Source organism: Cervus elaphus, chromosome X (genome assembly GCF_910594005.1).
Source record: "Cervus elaphus chromosome X, mCerEla1.1, whole genome shotgun sequence".
NCBI lineage: Eukaryota > Metazoa > Chordata > Mammalia > Artiodactyla > Cervidae > Cervus > Cervus elaphus.
In genome coordinates this window covers 46037508-46055903 of record NC_057848.1, presented here as the reverse complement: position 1 = coordinate 46055903, position 18396 = coordinate 46037508, and positions in this window count along the sequence as shown.

The window sequence follows — 18396 nt, the reverse complement described above, 5'->3', positions numbered from 1 at the left end:
ATAAAGAATGCCTAAGTGACCTGTGAGACACTGTAAAGTATACCAGTCATGCATAATAAGTCTAAATGGAGAGGAGAGAATAGAAAGTGTAGAAAGAATATTTGAAGGAAAAATCACTGAAAGCTTCCCAAACGTGAGGTAAAACATTAATATATACATCCAAGGAGCTCAATGAACTTATAGGAGAATAAACTCAGAGACCCATACCTAGACATAGCAAAATCATACTGTCAAAAGACAGAGAGAGACAGAACCTTGACAGCATCGAGAGAAGCAAGTTATTCCATAAAGAGGACCCTCAATAAAATTAATAGCTAATTTCTTATTATAAACCATGTACACCAGGAGGCAGTGGGATAATACATTTTTAAAGGACTCATACTAAGAAACTATAACCAAAAGTTTTATGTTAAGCAAAACAGTCCTTCAAAACTAAAAAATTTAATACTCAGGTAAACAAAACAGAATTATTGGCTAGAAAACCTACTCTATAAGAAATTCTATTGTAAGTCCTTTATGCTGAAATAAAGTGGCACTAGAGAGTAACTCAAATCTACATGAATACCAGTAGAAAGGGTAAATATAAGTGATAATATGATGGATTTTTTTAGACCTCACTTTTTCTTCTAACAACATACAACTATATGAAGAAACAATTACAAATATGTGTTAATGGATGCAAAATGTGTAAAGATATAATTTGTATGACAATAACCATGCAAAGGATAGAAGTAAAGTTTTTCTATACAATTGATATTAAGTTGGTATTTATTTGACCTAGGTTGGTATTATTAACATGCTAATTATAATTCCTAGGACAACCACTAAGAAAGAAAGCAAAAAAATGTATATACTTGAAGAAAGAAATTAAAATTGCACACTAAAACGTATCTATTCATCACAAAAGATGGTTATAGAGGAAAAGAGAAATAAACATCACTCACTATCAGAGAAATGCAAATCAAAACCACAATGAGGTACCATTACACGCCAGTCAGGATGGCTGCTATCCAAAAGTCTACAAGCAATAAATGCTGGAGAGGGTGTGGAGAAAAGGGAACCCTCTTACACTGTTGGTGGGAATGCAAACTAGTACAGCCACTATGGAAAACAGTGTGGAGATTCCTTAAAAAACTGGAACTAGAACTGCCATATGACCCAGCAATCCCACTTCTGGGCATACACACTGAGGAAACCAGATCTGAAAGAGACACGTGCACCCCAATGTTCATTGCAGCACTGTTTATAATAGCCAGGACATGGAAGCAACCTAGATGCCCATCAGCAGATGAATGGATAAGGAAGCCGTGGTACATATACACAATGGAATATTACTCAGCCATTAAAAAGAATTCATTTGAATCAGTCCTAATGAGATGGATGAAACTGGAGCCCCTTATACAGAGTGAAGTAAGCCAGAAAGATAAAGAACATTACAGTATACTAACACATATATATGGAATTTAGAAAGATGGTAACGATAACCCTATATGCAAAACAGAAAAAGAGATACAGAAATACAGAACAGACTTTTGAACTCTGTGGGAGAAGGTGAGGGTGGGATATTTCAAAAGAACAGCATGTATACTATCTATGGTGAAACAGATCACCAGCCCAGGTGGGATGCATGAGACAAGTGCTCAGGCCTGGTGCCCTGGGAAGACCCAGAGGAATCGGGTGGAGAGGGAGGTGGGAGGGGGGATCGGGATGGGGAATACGTGTAAATCTATGGCTGATTCATATCAATGTATGACAAGACCCACTGAAATGTTGTGAAGTAATTAGCCTCCAACTAATAAAAAAAAAAAAAAGATAACAAAAGACATATAGAAAACAAGTAGCAAAATGGCAAATGTAAATGCTAACTCATCAGTACATCATACTCATTACATGTGTGTGTGTGTTCAGTCATGTCCAACTCTCTGTGACCCCTCGAATTTTAATCTGCCAGGCTCCTCTGTCCGTTGAATTTCCCAGGCAAGAATACTGGAGTGGGTTGTTATTTTCTGCTCCAGGGGATCTTCCTCACCCAGGGATTGAATCCAGGTCTCTTGCATCTCCTGCACAGCAGCAGATTCTTTACCACTAGCACCACCTGGGAAGCCCCTAAAGTACATACTCATTCCATAAATATGGATTAAAACTTCAGTTGAAAGATAGATATTGAAAGAATGGGCAAAAAACATGATTCAACTATATACTCTCTAGGAAAGATATACTTTAGATTCCGAAATACCACCCCCCCCCCAAAAAAAAAAATTGAAAAACATGCATCATGCAAACATTAACCAGAAGAGAGCAGGAGTAACAAAATGGACTTTAGAAAAAAGCTGTTAATAGAAATAATGGAGAATATTTTAGAATGATAAAAGCATCCATCAAAAATATATAACAATTATAAACATGTATGCACCTAACAGCAAAGCACTCCAATACATGAAACAAAACTAGCAAGAACTGAAGGGAGAAATAGATTATTTATAATACTTGGGGACCTTAGTGCCCCACTTTCAATAATGGATATGAGAGTGAGGCAGATCAAAAGCAAATAGAAGTCTTGTATGACACAATGAACTAAGCAGTCCTAAACAGACATCTAAAGATCACTCTGCCTAACAAAAACAGAATTTACAATCAAGTGCACATGGAACATACTTTTAATTATTATTATTATTATTATTTTTGACCACACCATGTGGTTTATGGGATCCTAGTTCCCTGAGCAGGGATCAAACCTGGCCCCTCAGCAGCCAAGGCTTTGAGTCCTAACCATTAAACAGGGAATTCCCCTGCACATGGAACATTCTTGAAGATAGACCACATGTTAAGGAATTAAATCATATGAGCCATGTTCTTCAAAAGCAAAGGAATGAAATTAGAACTCAACAAAAGAAATCTGGTAAATTCACAAATGTGTGTAAATTTTAAAAAATACACTTATAAACAATCAATGGTTAAAGAAGATTTTCACAAGGAAAATAGGGCAACACTGAAATAAATGAAAATGAAGACACAGCATATCAAAACTTATGAAATGTGATGAAAACAGTGCTTAGAGGGCAATTTATAGTTATAAACACATATATTAAAAAAAGAATGGTAAGATATGAAATCAATAGCATAGTTTTACAATTTAAGGAGCTAAAATATGAGAAAAATAAACTCAAAGCAAAAGGAAGAAAATAATAATGATTATAACAGAAATAAGTGAAATAGAGAATAGAAAAAAATAGAGAAATCAGCAACACTGAAAATTCCTTTTTTTGAAAAGATCAACAATATTGACAAAATATTGGCAACACCAATCAATAATCAAAAAGAGAAGACTTGAACTACTGAAACAAGAAATGAAAGGACATTACTATGGAACTTACAGAAAGTTTAGAAGTAATATAGGGAAATACCGTGAAAATTTGTATAGTAAATTTAATAACATAGATGAATTTGACAAATTCCTAGAGAGATTCAAATTACTGAACCTGAAGCAAGAATAATAGAAAATTCTAATAAACATATAACAAGAGATTGAATCAGTAATTAAAGAATTTACTATGAAGAAAATCTCAGGATCACTTGCGTTTACATACTAATTTTACCAAACATATGTTCTTATCAGGTCTTTTCTCAGCATGCATCTTGTCCTGCCTATGCATCTGGCTTTCTCAATTTCTTGGGTTTTGTAAGAGGTTTTCAAAACCTTTATTCTTCAATATATCTCTCTCTAGGTTTTATTCCCAGACTTTCTGTGTGTCTACAATTTACCCCAACTCTAATATTTTTGCCTCAGGTATCCATAGAGTGAAAATGAAATAAAATCTATTTTGTTTGCTCATGTTGCTAAATGACCATTTTCAGGGATCTCTTTGTCAGTTTCTATAGTATTGCAAATTTATAGGAAAGGAAGAAACCTGGGGAAATGAAAAATTGTGAAGGTAATAACTCTTGATGATAATTCAGTGGAAGTAGCAGTGGCTTGTTCTTTTGCCCTTCAAAAGTTTTGAGAATACCCTCTACTGAGCCTCTTTTCTATTCTGAGAAAGTTCTGAGTTAGACAAAAGCAAAGGCGCATCAGCCCTTCACGAGTTCCCAGATGCACCAAAACATAAGAACACAATCCTTTTATAGCAAGTTCTATTTTGTTTTCTCCAGAACCAGGGACACATACAGGGAATTAGTAATGCTATCTTCAGAATTGTTGTCAAATTGGAGAGGAACGTGGAGTTAGGGTATGTTAAAAAGCCACAGTGCCCTCCTACTATATTTAAGTCATCTTTTTCTAGATCCAGCATTTGCTTGTATGCTGTAAACCTTGAACAACTTTGAAAAGTTTCCATGGAAATTCATTTTGAGAGTTCGTTGGCTTATTTTTCTGTTTTTCATAGAAGGATAGGCCTTTGGAGTTCCCTATTCTACATTTTCTTTGATTCATGAGTTTATTTTTTAACCTTTAGTAGATTAATTCTTCATAATAAAAAAAGAAGAAATGACTGTTGTCCACCAACAATGTAATACTTTCCTTATCCATGGAGTGTACTAAAAGGAATGAAGCAGGAAAGAAGATAAAATACTCTTCTGGTGATCATACCACATGAAAATAGGAAAAAAGGGGGAGGGACTAGTATTCTAACACTGGGCTATAGAATATATTTTAGTGACAATTTCATCAATAGGCATCTAGTTCTTTTTACCCAAAATGTCAACCTCTAATACTAGGTGTCTGATAGCAAAGTGTTGACAGTCTTCTGTTCTGAAGCAAGATAATTCTGGTGATCTTTATGATGAACAAATAAGAACCTGGTAAACCAGAGAGGTTTAGTGGGTCACCCAAAGCTACAGAGTTAAGAAAATATAGATCTGTGAATTTAATTCAGGATTCTGACCCTAAAAAATGTTACTGTAGTACATTACCATATTGATTTTTTTTAGAATGTTAAACATTTAGTCATTCACTTATGGGCTTAAAAAAGAATAAGTATTTCCTGTTGACTTCAGACATTGAATAAAAGAATGAAAAATTAATTGATGAATTTGCAAATTGTGTGACCTTGTTGAAGACGTAAGACAAACTTGAGTATAAGCTATAACTGTAGTAGATGTTGGTAATTGCCTACCCAGCATCTGCACTCATTCTACTTTGCTTACTGTGTCTGTATTTTTATTCATCATCCTTTCCCCTTGATGTACTTTGAGAGGAAGAAGTTGACTGCCAGCTTTAGGAGTAGTTTAGCATATTTCATTATCCTGACTTGGCCCAGTCACTGGTTCTGGGCTTGATGTGTCATCTAAGTGGGCTATTCAGGATGAATCTCCATATTCTTCCTTGGAATACTAAGCAGAAACACTTTTTTTTCTCTTGAGTGACATTGTATGTGAATTGAAAGTCTCCAGTAGTACAGCAATATTCCACCAATGATGGGAAACAGCTTTAGTGTCATATTGAGACTATGGAGAGGCAGAAGGAAATCAGGTGCCTCAAGACATTACTGATACACCAAAGTAGACAATCCTTTTGTCTCTGCCTTTTCTCTGGACTTAAAGATCCATTAGATAACAAACACTTCTAATATTCTAGAACAGTGTGGGTTTTCAGTTGCTTATAACAGAATGCGTAAACTGATGCAGAAATTTACAGAAAATAAATGGAGAAATTGATAATTTTGTATATGTAGGACTGAAAATTAGAAGCATCCTACTTGGTTATACAACCTGTATAAAGTCAAACTGCTTGCAACCTGAGGATTCATATGATTTTTCATGCTGTAGAACACTTGTCTAACATCCAACCCATCTTTACTGAAGCTCCTCAGAATATTCTAAACAGAGCTTTAGTTATAACAATCAATAAAACCTTTAAAGTCCTCTCCAGCCATCTACACACACACACACCATTCATCTCAGCAAGACAGATGACTATAATCCCCTCCACATTCCTTCATAAATACCTCAAGCTTTTAACTAGGAGAAGATTGCTTTAAGTCTTTTCCCTAATATCTACCCTAATTTCCTCTTTTATGTTTATACTTTTCTCTTTCATAAGAAATTCTCAGCTCATTTAATCAGTTTGATAAACTAATCAATCTGGTTTTACTCCATTCATTCATTAACCTGATCTGTACCATGATGGCCTAAGAGTCTAGCTAACAAAAAATTAGTCCTCCTTAATCGAAAGAAGCCTTGAATAATTCTTTGTCATTCTTCTCTGTTATATTTATAAAATAGAAGTCTTAGAATTTTAGAACTTTAAGAAGGGCCTTAAATCTTAATCTAGAGATCTCTTTTGTCCTTTTATATAGTTCATGAGGTTCTCATGGCAGATATACTGGGGTGATTTGCTTCCCTCTTCCAGCAGATCATGTTTTGTCAGAACTCTCTGCTATGACCTGTCTATCTTGGGTGGCCCTGCACGGCATGGCTCATAACTTCATTGAGTTATGCAAGCCCCTTCACCATGACAAGGCAATGATTCATGAAGGGGGAAAGAATACACGGAAGAACTATATAAAAAAGATCTTAATGAACCAGATTATTATGATGTTGTGGTTAGTTACCCAGGGGCAGACATTCTGGAATGTGAAGTCAAATGGGCCTTAAGAAGCACTTCTGTTTGTAAAACTAGTGGATGTGATGAAATTCCAGTAGACCTATTCAAATCCCTAAAGGAGGATGCCATCAATGTTTTGCATTCATTATGTCAGCAAATCTGGAAGACCAGGCAGTGGGCACAGGACTGGAAAAGGTCAACACTTATCCCAATTCCCAAGAAGGGTAGTACCAAAGAATGTGCTAACCACCAGACAGTTGCACTCATCTCCCATGCTAGTAAGGTCATACTTAAATTTTGCATGCTAGGCTTCAACATTATGCCAAACAAGAACATCCAGATGTCCAAGCTGGGTTTAAAAAAGGAAGATGAACTAGAGATCAAATTGCCCACATTCGCTGAACTATAGAGAAAGTAAGGGAATTTTAGAATAACATCTATCTGTTTCATTGACTATGCTAAAGCCTTTAACTGTGTGGATCATGACAAACTGTGGAAAGCTCTTGGAGAGATGTGAATACCAGACCATCTTACCTGTCTCCTGAGAAACCTGTATGTGGGTCAAGAAGCAAGAATTAGAAACCTGTATGGAACAACCGATTGGTTCAAAATTGAGAAAGGAGTACAACAGGGCTGTTTGCTGTCACCCTGTTTGTTTAACCTATATGCTGAGCGCATCATGAGAAATGCCGGGCTGGATGAGTTACAGGCTGGAATCAAGATAGGTGTGAGAAACATCAAAATCTCAGATATGCAGATGATACCACTCTGATGACAGAAAATGAAGAGGAACTAAAGAGCCTCTTGATGAGGGTGAAGCAGGAGAGTAAAAAAGCAGGCTTAAGACTAAATGTTAAAAAAAAAAAACCAAAAACAAAAAACCAAGATCATGGCACCCGGCCTCATTACTGAATAGCAAATAGAAGGGGGAAAGGTGGAAGTAGTGACAGATTTCCTCTTCTTGGGCTCCAAAATCACTGCAGATGGTGACTGCATCCATGAAATATGATGATTTCTTCTTGTCAGCAAAGCGATGACAAACCTAAACAGTGTGTTGAAAAGCAGAGGCATTACTCTGCTGACAAAGGTATGTATAGTCAAAGTCATTGTCTTCCCAGTGGTCATGTACAGTTTTGAGAGTTGGACCAGAAAGAAGGCAGAACGCCAAAGAACTGATGCCTCTGAATTGTGGGGCTGAAGACTTCTGAAAGTCCCTTGGACAGCAAGGAGATCAAACCAGTCAATCTTAAGGGAGATCAACCCTGAATATTCACTGGAAGGACTGATAATGAAACTGAAGCTCCAGTGTTTTGGTCATCTAATGTGAGTAGATGACTCATTGGAAAAGTCCCTGATGCTGGGAAAGATTGAGGACAGAAGGAGAAGCGAGCCTCAGAGGATGAGATGGCTGGATGGTATCACCTACGCAATGAACATGAACTTGAGCAAACTCTGGGACATGGTGAGGGACAGGGAAGCCTAATGTGCTGCAGTCTGTGGGGTCACAAAGAGTTGGACACGACTGGGTGACTGAACAACAAGAGATCTCTTTAAGAAAATTGAAGATACTAAGGGAATATTCCATGCAAATATAGGCACAATAAAGGACAAAAATGGCAAGGACCTAACAGAAGCAGACGAGATTAAGAAAAGGTGGCAAGAATACACAGAGGATCCTTAGTGAAAACAAAAACAAAAACAAAACCCTTAATGACCCAGATAACCAGAATGGTGTGGTCACTTATCTAGAGCCAGACATTCAGGAGTGTGAAGTCAAGTGGGCCTTAGAAAGCATTACTATGAACAAAGCTAGTGGAGGTGATGGAAGTCCAGCTGAGCTATTTTGAATCCTAAAAGATGATGCTGTTCAAGTGCTGTACTCATTATGCCAGCAAATTTGGAAAACTCAACAGTGCAAAAAGATCAATTTTCATTCCAATCCCAAAGAAAGGCAATGCCAAAGAATGTTCAAATTACCATACAATTGCTTTAACAGTACGTGAACCATGAACTTCCAGATAGTCAAGTTGGCTTTAGAAAAGGCAGAGGAACCAGAGATGAAATTGCCAACATCCTTTGGGTCATTGAAAAAGCAAGAGAGTTCCAGAAAAACATGTACTTCTGCATTATTGACTACGCCAAAGCCTTTGACTATGTGGATCACAACAAACTGTGGGAAATTCTTCAAGAGATGGGATTAACAGACCACCTCACCACCTCCTGAGAAATCTGTATGCAGATCAAGAAGCAACAGTTAGAACTGGACATGGGACAACAGACTGGTTCCAAATTGGGAAAGGAGTATGTCAAGGCTGTATATTGTCATCTTGCTTATTTAACTTATGTGCAGAATACATCATGTAAAATGGCAGGCTGGATGAAGCACAAGCTGGAATCAAGATTTCTGGGAGAAATATCAATAACCTCAGATATGCAGATGACACCACCCTTATGGCAGAAAGTGAAGAATTACTAAAGAGCCTCTTGATGAAAGTGAAAGAGGAGAGTGAAAAAGTTGGCTTAAAGCTCAACATTCAGAAAACTAAGATCATGGCATCTGGTCCCATCACTTCATGGCAAATAGATGGGGAAACAATGGAAACAGTGAGAGACTTTAATTTCTTGGGGCTCCAAAATCACTGCAGATGGTGACTGTAGCCATGAAATTAAAAGACGCTTACTCCTTGGAAGAAAAACTGTGACCAACCAATAGATAGCATATTAAAAAGCAGAGACATTACTTTGCCAACAAAGGTCCATCTGGTCAAAGCTATTTTTTTTCCAGTGGTCATGTATGGATGTGAGAGTTGGACACATAAGAAAACTGAGTGCCGAAGAATTGATGCTTTTGAACTGTGGTGTTGGAGAAGACTCTTGAGAGTCCCTTGGACTGCAAGGAGATCCATCCAGTCTATCCTAAAGGCAATCAACCCTGAATATTCATTGGAAGGACTGATGCTGAAGCTGAAACTCCAATCCTTTGGCTACCTGATGTAAAGATCTGACTCACTGGGAAAGACCCTGCTATAGGGAAAGATTGAAGGCAGGAGGAGAAGGAGACAACAGAGGATGAGATGGTTGGATGGCATCACCGACTCAATGGACATGAATTTGAGTAAACTCTGGGACTTGGTGATGGACAGGGAAGACTGGCATGCTTCAGTCCATGGGGTCGCAAAGCGTCGGACACAACTGAGCGACTGAACTGAACTGCACTTATTTCACATTCCAAGATTATGCTCAACATCCTTCAAGCTGGACTTCAGCAATACGTGGATCAAAAACTTACAGATGTACAACCTGTGTTTAGAAAGGGCAGAGAAACCATAGATCGCTTTGCCAACATATGCTGGATGTTAGAAAACTTAAGGGAATCCCAAACAAAATCTATTTCTGCTTCATCAACTATGCTAAAACCTTTGACTTTGTGGATCACAACAAACTGTGGAATGTTTTTTTTTCCATCTTGTATATTTGTAGTATTTTTCCCTTTTAAAAATTTATTTATTTTTTAATTGAAAGATAATTGCTTTACATAATTTTTTTTTGTTTTCTGCCAAATATGAACATGAATCAGTCACAGCTGTACAGATGTCCCCTCCCTCTTGAACCACCCTCCCATCTCTCTCCCCACCCCACCCCTCTAAGCTGTTACAGAGTTCCTGTTTGAGTTCCCTGAGTCAAACAGCAAATTCCCATTGGTTACCTATTTTAAATATGGTAATATAAGTTTCCATGTTATTCTCTCCATACATCTCACCCTCTCCTTTCCCCCCACCATGTTCATAAGTCTGTTCTCTTGTCTATTTCTCCATTGCTGCCTGCAAATAAATTCATCAGTACTACCTTCCTAGGTTCCATATATATGCGTTAATATGTGATATAAATCTTTCTCTTGTTGACTTACTTCATTCTGTATAATAGGCTCTAGGTTCATCCACCTCATTAGAACTGACTTAAATGTGTCCCTTTTTTTTATGTCTGAGTAATATTCTATTGTATATATGTACCACAGCTTCTTTATCCATTCATCTGTCGATTGACATCTAGGCTGCTTTTAGCTATTGTAAATAGTGCTGCAATGAACATTGGGGTACATGTTGGGATATTCTTAATGAGATGGGAATACCAGACCACATTACCTGCCTCCTGAGACACCTGTATGCAGGACAAGAAGCAGCAGTTAGAACTGGAAATGGAACAGTGACTGGTTCAAAATTGGGGAAGGAGTACATCAAGGCTGTGTATCATCACCCTGCTTATTTAACTTATATGCAGAGTATATCATTAGAAGTGCTGGGCTGGATGAATCACCAGCTGAATCAAGACTACTGTGAGAAATATCAATAACTTGAGATAGGCAGATGACACCACCCTTATAACAGAAAGTGAAGAGGAACTAAAGAGCCTCTTGATGAGGGTGAAAGACGAGAGAGAAAAATCCTGCTTAAAACTCAACATTCAAAAAACTAAGATAATGGCATCTGGTCCCATCACTTCATGGAAAATAGATGGGGAAAATGTGGAAAGAGTGTCAGATTTCATTTTTTGGGGCATCAAAATCACTGCAGATAGTGACTGCGGCCACAAATTTAAAAGACCCTTGCTCCTTGGAAGAATAGCTATGGCAAACCTAGATGGTGTATTAAAAAGCAGAGACATTACTGTGTCAGATCTAGGAAAAGGCTGAATGACATCAGCACAGTTGTAGACTAGGAAGTGCCATGCCTTCATTTTCCCACAGAAACATTAAAGAAAATAAGATGAAGAAAAGAAACCACCAAAGATGGCTAAAATAACCTTATAGGAAATCTGGAAAGCAGTCAAAGGTCTACAGCAACAGAGGGAAGGGAATAATAAAGAATAGAGTGAAAATAAATAGTTAATAAAAAATAGAGAAATATACAAGCAACTCCTGCAGCTCAATTTCAGAAAAATAAATGACCCAATCAAAAAACGGGCCAAAGATCTAAACAGACATTTCTCCAAAGAAGACATTCAGATGGCTAACAAACACATGAAAAGATGCTCAACATCACTCATTATCAGAGAAATGCAAATCAAAACCTCAATTAGGTACCATTACACGCCAGTCAGAATGGCTGCTATCCAAAAGTCTACAAGCAATAAATGCTGGAGAGGGTGTGGAGAAAAGGGAACCCTCTTACACTGTTGGTGGGAATGCAAATTATTACATCCACTATGGAGAACAGTGTGGAGATTTCTTAAAAAACTGGAACTAGAACTGCCATATGACCCAGCAATCCCACTCCTGGGCATACACACCGAGGAAACCAGATCTGAAAGAAACACATGTACCCCAATGTTCATCGCAGCACTGTTTATAATAGCCAGGACATGGAAGCAACCTAGATGCCCATCAGCAGACGAACGGATAAGGAGGCTGTGGTACATATACACTATGGAATATTACTCAGCCATTAAAAAGAATTTATTTGAATCAGTTCTAATGAGATGGATGAAACTGGAGCCCATTATACAGAGTGAAGTAAGCCAGAAAGATAAACACCAATACAGTATACTAACGCATATATATGGAATTTAAAAAGATGGTAACGCTAACTCTATATGCAAAACAGAAAAAGAGACACAGATGTACAGAACAGACTTTTAGACTCTGTGGGAGAAGGTAAGGGTGGGATGTTCAGAGAGAACAGCATTGAAACAAGTATACTATCAAGGGTGAAACAAATCACCAGCCCAGGTTGGATGCATGAGACGGGTGCTCAAGGCTGGTGCACTGGGATGACCCAGAGGGATGGGGTGGAGAGGGAGGCAGAAGAGGGATCAGGATGAGGAACACATGTAAATCCATGGCTGATTCATGTTAATGTATGGCAAAAACCACTACAATATTGTAAAGTAATTAGCCTCCAACGAATAAAAATAAATGGAAAATAAAATAAAATAAAAGCATCAAAAAAATTTAGCTAGGTTGACTAAGAATAAAGAGAGAAGACATTACTAAAATTAGAAATTAAAGTAGGGGCATTACTACTGATTCTATAAAATAAAAAGGATGAGAAGTACTATGAACAGTTGTACTCCAACAAATTGGATAACTTTGATGAAATGAGCAATTCTTAGAAGCACATAATCTACCAAGACTGAATTATGAAGGAATCAAAAAATCTAAACATACCTATAACTTGTAAGGAGATTAAATTAGTAGTCAAAACCTCCAAACAAAGGCTTGCCCTTGACCAGATGGATTCATATTTTAATTCTACCCAAAATTTAAAAAATAATTATATATTTCTGAAAGTCTTTCAAACAATTAAAGGAGTGAGAAGACTTTTTTACCCATTCTATGAGGCTAATATTATCCTGACTATCAAAATCAGAGAGAGACACTGCAAGAAAATTACAGACTACTACAACCCCTTTTGAACATTAATGGAAGAATCCTCAACAAACTACTAATAAATTAATTTCAGCAGTATATTAAGAAGATTATACAGCAAGACAAGTAAGATATATTCCTAGAACACAAGGATGGTGCAAACATACGAAAATCAGTCGATCTAACAACAGAATGAAGAAAAATCATTTTGTGCAACCTAAGGGTTTATTGATGGATGGATAGATAAACTAAATGTGGTATATATCAATGAATACAGTGGGCTTCCCGGGTAGCTCAGATGGTAAAGAATTTACCTGCAATGCAGGAGACCTGAGTTCGATCCCTGGGTCAGGAATATCCCCTGGAGAAGAGAATTGCAACCCATTCCAGTGTTCTTGCCTGGAGAATTCCATGAAAGGAGACTGGTGGGCTACAGTTCATGGTGTTGCAAAGAGTCAGACTCAACTGATAGACTAACACTTTCACTTTCATACAGTGCAGTATTATTTAGTCTTTAAAAGGAAGGAAATTATGATACATACTACAATGTGGATGAGCCTTGAGGACATTATGCCAAGTGGAATTAGACAGTCATGAAAGGGCAAACATTGTATGATTTCTCTTATATGAGGTACCTAGAATAGTTAAGGTCTTCCCTGGTAGCTCAGCTGGTAAAGAATTCACCTGCATTGCAGGAGACCCCGGTTTGATTCCTGGGTCAGGAAGATCCCCTGGCGAAGGGATAAGCTACCCACTCCAGTAATTGTGGGCTTCCGTGGTGGCTCAGATGGCAAAGAATCTGAAGAATGGTAAATTTCACTGAACGCTAAGCTCAAAAATGGTTAAAATGGTAAATTACATGTTATTTATATTTTACCACAGTAAAAAATTCTAGGCAGGGTTAGTTCTATTTGCCACCTGAGGTTTCTCAATTAGAAAGAAAGTAACTGGTGTTTTTTGGCCCACCCCTTGGATTAGAAGCTGTAGTAAAAAGAAAGGGAAATTGTGATTGATCCAGCCTGGTTCACCAAACATCCCTGTGTCCATGTTGAGTGGGATAATGTGACTAAATCGAATGTTCCACTAGAAACTGGGGAGAGGCAATTCCTCCAAAGTAAGATTAAGGTTAGACTACCAGAATATGAAAAGGGATGCTTGAATAAAAAAAAAAATAATGTTTAGTTTCTCTGTTTTTTTTTTTTCTAGCCTCTGATTTCTGGTTTCTGTCTATATTTTGTTTTCTACTCTATATTTTGCATTTCTTTCTTAAGCCAGCTGCATGCTGGCTCAGATTTGAAGCTCAGTTCCTTTTCTTAGATTTTCTTATAGACAATGCTCATATAGGGTCTTTGTACCAAAATTTTCTGAAGGGTTGTAGGGATGAGGGGCATCTCATTGAAGCAATGCAAGGGATTTTCAATTGAATTACTGATAATCCTTTTCTTAAAAGAGTTCCTTAGCTATTTCAAATAAGCTCAAGCTTCAGCCTCCCACCTTGTTTCTTGTTCCTTCTACTTCCCCTGTTCTCTTTAGCTGTTCACCTTTTCCTCCCAAGAATAAATATATTTTCCATTGTCTGATATAGAGCAATTTAGGACTCTTAAAAGTTGAAATATAGTTGATTTAGATTCTTTTCAGATTCTTTTCCATTATAGATTATTATAAAATATTGAATAGTTTCCTGTGCTATACTGTAGTTCCTTGTTTATTTTATATATAGTATAGCATTCTTTTTATACTCTCACTAGGTGCAGGCCTATTTGAGGTTTATCCTTTCATACCCAAATGGCCTTTTGAAGTGATTCTGCCTCTGGGTTAGATTAAATATTTTTTTTAAAAAATCTGTATAGTAATTTGTAAACACTTTGCTATGATAAATGTTTTATATATTATAGAAAAAATGATTATTGGGCAGAAGGTTATAATATCATCTGTGATACATTTGTCTTTTCCCCAGTGGTGGGAGGCCTTAATCCTTACTTCTCTATGGGAAGTCCACGAAATTCTCTGGTACCAATCTCTGCCTGGTAACATCTTACTAAATTGCATGCATAGTAGCCACAGAGAAACGGCCTCAAAAGTTTTTGATCTGTAAATTCAAACCTATAAAAAGACAACAAATGTTAGAAATTCTGTGAGGGCCTCTGAAATACTAAAAACCTGCATTGCTGTTATGTTCTTAGAATCCTGTGCTTTAACTTCTGGGGATATACATCTCAGCTTATATTCCTGGAATTGGCTAATGTCCAAATGCAATCAGAAGAGTAATTGAGCATACCTATCTTCATCATTCTGTACCCAGATATAATGGCTTGTCTGAATTAGTGCCTGTTAGCTCATCACAGAAGCATAGATTAGACTCAGAATATTACAGCTCAACAGGACATTAGGGATTATCCAATACAACTGGTTTCAATTTTATCTGAGGAAACTGAGGCCCAGAGAATTTCAGGGCCTCCTTATTCATTCTCTTCGTACTGAATTGGTTGTAAAATCTAGGTCTCCTGACTCTTGGTCTATTGCTTTTCTAGTTATACTAGCTAAGAGGCGGCTTCCTCTAAAGCTAGTTTTGCTCAGAGCCCTGATTCAAACATTTTAGATGTCTTCGGACATTTTTCTTCACTGTTGCAACCAACATATTTTTAAGGGCTAATAAATTTTTTTTATATCAACAGAACTAAGATACACTATGAAAATGTTAACAGTATTAAAGTCTGTCATTCCTCTATTTTGTCTTAAAGCAAGCAGCTGAGCCTGTGGGAGCAACTTGGGGTAATAAAGGTTAATCGCTGGGAGTTTAAGGGTGCTTATTCTTAATTGGTGAGCGATTAAAGATGTTCAAGGTTAATAGCTCTGTTCTCAGAGCCAGTTATTCTGTTTATAGGAGCATTCCCTTGTGCCATTGGCCACACCTATCTGCTCCAGCCTCTAGCCAATAGGATAACAAATTTAAGAACATAAACCTAAGGGGAGTTAAAAGTGATATGATTACCTTAACTATGGTTGTGACTTCATTTTCTTTCAGAATAGTTTGATCATCTTCAAAGTGCTCCATTCTTTCCCTCATTTACAACCAGATTGTTTTGGTTTTGTCATATACATGCAACCCCACATGGTACTTTTTTCAAAGGCCCATAAAACTGATAATGTAAATTAAGCTTATCACTTAGTTTCAAGGCCAGTTGGTGATTTTAAAAACTATTTGGTTATGCATTTCAAAGATTAGTGTAATCAAAACTGATTTGCCATTATGGGACGTTATGGGATGCTAAGTCATGTTAGATTTATAGGGTAAAGACCTTAAAAATATTCAAATTGGAGGGGCCTTAGAGATTCTTTACTCATTTTAAAGCTGGTGAACTGAAGTGATCTGGAGAGATTGAAATATCTGCCCTTGTTCACCCACCCCATCTAAGGACCTTGGTCTTTTGATGTATGGCAACCATTTAGCTGCAGTTAGCCCACAGATTTTTTCTGAGCCAAATATTATGGTTTCAATGTAACATGTGTATAAAAATTTTTTTCTAGGAGAAGGACAGTAAGTTAGGCTTATATTTATTTGATAAGCTTGTGTTTTTAAAGGCTGCAAAACACAAAATAACATAACTGAAAATAAATACCATTAATATGAAAAATATAAGAAATTTACACATACACTTGAATTGGCTATCCTTCTCATCAAATCCCAATTGATTTGTTATTACTTATTTGTTATTACTTAATGAGTTAATCTTTGGTAAATCCTTCTATAGATATCAGACATTAATAACTTCACAGATTATTTTATAGGTGGACATAGAAATTTTTCACTCATTGACAAATTTGAAAATCTTGTCACTGAAAATAGTTTGGGGGTGTGTGAGCAATTGTCATTTATCTTCCTTTGTCAATAACAACTTGTTCACACAGCAAATAAAAATTGAGTCCAAAGATTGATTTATTTAAATTCACTCAGTGGGTAAATTCATTTCCACATGCCAATTCCCTTCTTTTAATTCTCTTACCTTGTTGTGTCTTGTAAAAGGAAAAGAGAGAAAATATATTGCATTCCTAATGCCACATTTTGGTAATGCATTTAATTAATGGAAAGAGATTTGTCATTTTATTCTGATTATCTAGAAGGTTTAAGCAACATGAGATTTATGCAAAGCATGTAATTGGTGGCATGACCCAGAGAGGTCTGTTGGAAAATGCTGTCAGTGGCTCTTGGCAGGACGCTTCGTGGCCAGCTCAGGGCTCTCACTCTGTGGATGTGTGTAAGCATTTCCTGTAGGCTGAAGTCATAACTCACAGATATGCTTTCACACTATTACTTATTAAGTATGAAATCACAATAGAAAAACCCAAGTGCTATTTAAAAACCAAAGTCATTAGTTTTTGGTTAATTGTGATGAAATAACGATCGCTGTGAGTAATTTCCCATTTCCTAATCTCCGCAGTCTTGCTCAATCCTCAGATTTGTTCATGAAGGAATAATTATCACCACTAATAAACCCAGTCAAGAATCAAAAACTGTTAATAGCCAGGATTTCAAGATACTAAATTTGCCTCCTTTGTTTTCCCGATTATTTGACTTGCACTTGACTCAAACTTGTTCTCTAAAAAGCTTCTTGAGAAAAGGTCTCTCCCTGTACTTTGAAAATTAATCATAAGGAAAATCAAAATGGGGGAAGGGTACTCTTTTCTGCTATAAATATGAGTCTGGCAGCTACATCTATTCAGTTTAATGTCATGCTCATTTAAAAATACAGGAGTATGGTTGTTCATTTGCTTATTTTTGCTTTCATTTCCTTTGCCTGAGGAGGCAGATCTAAAAAGCAAATGGTAAGACAAATGTTGAAAAGTGTACTGCCTGTGTTATCTTTTATGACTTTTATGGTTTCAGGTCTTATATTTAGGTCTTGAATACATTTTGGTTTTAATTTTATATATAGTGTGAGAAAATGTCCTTGTTTCATTCTTTCATAAGTAGCTGTCCAGTTTTCCCGACACCATTTATTGACTTAGAAGCTTTAGCACAGTGAAAGAAACTATCAATAAAACAAAAAAGCAACCTGCTGAATGGGAGAAGTTACTTGCAAATGATTTGTCCAATCAAGGTTTACTATCCAAACTATATAAAGTACCCATAAAACTTAATATCAGAAAAATTAAACCAACAAAAACAAGCAACTGAATTAAGAAATAGGTAGAGGACCTGAATAGACATTTTCCCAAAAAGATATATAAATGGGTACCAGGCACATGAAAAGGTGCTCACCATCACTAATCATCAGAGAAATGCAAATCAAAGCCACAATGAGATACACCTCACATCCACTACAATGGATATCATCAAAAACACAAGAAATAAGAAGTGTTAGTGAGGATTTGAAGAAAAAGGAACCCTGGTGCACTGTCAGAATGCCAATTGGCAGAACCACTATGAGAAACATTATGGAAGTTTCTCAAAAAAAAAAAAAAAAATAGAACTACCATGTGCTCCAGCAAT